Source organism: Maylandia zebra, linkage group LG3 (genome assembly GCF_041146795.1).
Source record: "Maylandia zebra isolate NMK-2024a linkage group LG3, Mzebra_GT3a, whole genome shotgun sequence".
Classification (NCBI taxonomy): Eukaryota; Metazoa; Chordata; class Actinopteri; order Cichliformes; family Cichlidae; genus Maylandia; species Maylandia zebra.
In genome coordinates, this window is record NC_135169.1 from 12722410 (window position 1) to 12726311 (window position 3902).

General features: G+C 37.6%; 1 protein-coding gene across 1 annotated transcript in view; it reads right to left on the reverse strand.

Annotated features, from left to right (window-relative positions):
* Positions 1–3902, reverse strand: part of LOC112429839 (uncharacterized) — a 173038-nt gene that overhangs the window by 55413 nt on the left and 113723 nt on the right. The gene's annotated exons all lie outside the window — the stretch shown is intronic.

Below are 3902 nucleotides of genomic sequence, written 5' to 3' on the forward strand. Positions count from 1 at the left end.
TATGCACCTTCTTTGTCGCACCTTTCTGCAACTCCGTTAATTGGCTAACCTCCCTCCGTGCTACTTTGATCTTGCCCTCTAGCCTCCTTCTCCATGGAGGGTACTGCCCCTTGTGGCTGTTCAACTTGTATATATATATATATATATATATATATATATACATATATATATATATATATATTATATATATATTATATTATATACATTATATATAATGTATATAACTATACATATATATATATATATATATATATATATATATATATATATATATATTAGGGGTGCAACGATACACAAAATTCACGGTTCGGTTCGGTTCGATACTTTGGTGTCACGGTTCGATATTTTTTCGATACAAAAAAAATGTTCATGCCTTTTTAATTTGTCATTTATTAAAATTATAAATATATATTTTAACTCAAAAGTACAGTTTTTAAATTTAACCCTAACCCTTCTGCGTGTTTTTTATTTTGACAGCGAATGCGCACCTGCGGACCACTGATGTGCACCCCTGGTTATTTAGCTCGTCATATTGCAGCCACAGAAATACTTTTGTCCATGAAACCATAAAGCTGCACTTTCTTTTTGCCTTATAGTCTGATTTGTCATAACTTCTCCGTTTTGTGGAAAGCTTTTCTTTGGCTGTCACTTCTTCACCCTGACCTGTCTTATTTGGCTCAGCAGAACTAAAATATATATCCTGCTGCTTTTACACACGCACTCACATAAGCTCAGCGATTCTCTGCGCGATCAACCTCTCACATGTTTAAGCTTGCTGTGGGAGATTTCACTTGTCATGTTTGCATAGTAAGCTAACGATTAATAAGACGATGTCAGAGGAATTGGTGCACAAATTATCATCACTCACAGATCAGTGCTGTCGCTCTCTATACACAGTTCGCACGATTGCAAAGTGAAAGCAAAAAAACAAGCGCAAATTCAAACGCGATTTCAATATGTCACATATTGACAGTGGCTCACCGATGCCAATGACATAATTACCCAGCTACATTTCCGAAAGAATGCAAAAGCATTGACATATATTTTTCCTTCCTACAATAGCCCGACGGGCAGGGAAGAGATAGATTTTGGTAGCCCGACTGAAAAAATCGCTAGCTCCGGGACGTCGGGCTAGCGATATTGCAAGCCCTGTATCTGATTGAGGAATCCCTCATTTTTGGAAAAGAGAGTTTATTACAGAGAAATGTCTCTTTCCAAAATAAAAGCTATACTATCCGCTTCTTCTGGGCTATATTCTCAGCAGCATAAGGAGAATCATGTGCTAACAGCTGTCTCGCTAGCTTGCCCTGCGCTCTTCCTTCTGACTATGCTGTCTGTGTTGAGCGCTCAGTGGATCTGCGCTCGACAGTGCAGCCTAGGCGGAGTAGTCGAACGCAGATTCACTGAGCGCTCAACACAGACAGCATCGTCAGAAGGAAAGTTGATAAAATAAATTACAAATGTTGTATTGTTCGATACATATGCGTACCGAACCAAAAGCACTGTATCGAACGGTTCAATATCGATACGAATATCGTTGCACCCCTAGTATATATATATATATATACACACATATATATATATATATATATATATATATATATTATATACATTATATATGTGTGTATGTATATATATATATATATATATATATATATATATATATATATATATATATATACATATATATATATATATATAATGTATATAATATAATGTATATAACTGTACACATATATATATATATATATATATATATATATATATATATATATATATATATATATATATATATATATACACATATATATATTATATTATATACATTATATATGTGTGTATGTGTATATATATATATATATATATATATATATATATATATATATATATGTACAGTGTGTGCATATAAAAATGCATTTTCTGTAATACATATTTAATAAAGGGCAGTGAACGAGACATCACTTCACTGATCCACACCACCAGGATTTACAGCCATGACATTGTGATGTCTTTCGAATTTGGGAAGTGTAGTCAAATGGTAACTAAGAGGGGGAACGTTGTCAGAGGTGAGGGGATAGAACAACCAGAAGGCAACATTGCAGACATCAAGGACAGCTACAAGTACCTGGGAATCCCACATGCAAATGGGAACCACAAAGAGGCTGCTATGAAAGCTGTAACCACCAAGTACATGCAGCGATTAACGCAGGTCCTGAGGAGCCAGCTGAATGGTAAGAACAAGATCTGGGCTATCAACACCTACGCCTTGCCTGTGATCAGGTACGGAAGGAAGGAGACTGGGGACCAGCAGATAGAGGAATTGGCTGACATTCAGAAGTGCTACAAGTGGCTGGACAAAGCTGGACAAATTGACAGCACAGATGGAACGCTATAACCAAGTGGCTGGCATAATATACAGAAAAATCTGTGCTGAGTATGGCCTGGAAGTCCCGAGGTCAAAATTTGAGATGCACTCTAGGGTGAGAAACACTAAGCTAAGATCCTATGGGACTTACAGATACAGATGGACAAAATAGTCATGTCTTACCAACCAGACATACTAGTGATAGACAAGCAGAGGAAGACAGCTGTAGTGACAAATGTAGCGATATCGAATGACAGCAACATCGGGAAGAAGGAACACGAGAGGCTGCAGAAGTACCAAGGGCTCAGAGAAGAGCTCAAGAAGATCTGGAGGAATAAGGTAACAGTGGTCCCAGTGATAATCGCAACACTTGGTGCAGTGACCTCCAAGTTAGGTGCAGTGACCACGAGTCAGTTGTACCAGCAGAGCCAAGGTACAACATCCGAGATCTCTGTCTAGAAGAGCACAGTCCTGGGAACAGCTAAGATACTGCACAGGACCCTCAAGTACCCAGCCCTCTGGTAGAGGACCCGAGCTTGAAGGAGGGGAAAAATATTTAACCTTCAAGACCTCACATTTTGGGTTGTCTAGACTACAATATTAAATTTTGCTCTACAAGGGCCTGATATCCTCTTCTCAGAAACTACATCAGGTAAAAAAAAAAATCTTTGGTTTTACATTCATCAGGTCCCAATCAGCCCACATAGCAAAGAGAAATTAAAAATGCATGCCGATTTTTAATTGATTCCATTTATAGTGATTCTTAATCGATGCATGCGATTAACAATCCTATAAATGGAAATGGGATGCAGACAGCATTTGGTACCTAGGGGCGGTAATACACCCTGACTTCACCAAAATGTTTGATGCCAACTATGGCCCACTGAATGAATCCATAAAATCTGATATACAAAGATGGAATACCATAGCTTTTCTGGACCTGCTCTCTAGGATTGAATCAATTAGGTTAAACATTCTTCTCCGATGGCTGTATTTGTTTCAGTCCCTACCGATTCTCATACCACAAAAACAATTTGTGGCGTGGTATAGAAAGCTGTTGAAATACATTTGGAATGGGAAAAAAGAAGTTAAATATAAAACCCTCCAACTAAAGAAAGATAATGGAGGTTGTGGACGTCCTTGTCTACGAGAGTGTAACTGTGCAGCTCAGATAAGACTATTGATATGTCTCTGTTGTGTATATTACGCCACGGGACGGAAAGATGTTGAAGGAACAATTGTTAAAGGAGTACCAGTTAAAGCCTTAATATCGGACATAAAACTACAGAACAAAATACACCTGCCAGATGAACCCATACTACAAGTAATGATATCTGCTTGGAATGAAGCAATAAAAATTTGTGGTTTGGAAAATGCCTCTTAAGTCTTAAGATGGCCCGCATATGATTCAGACTTTACCCCGAATCATTGTGATAATCGATTCAAGAACTGGATTTCAAAAGGCCTAACTAGTTACTATTCATTTTTCCACAAGGGGGCATTTCAAAGCTTTGAATTCTTAAGGAGAAAATATGAT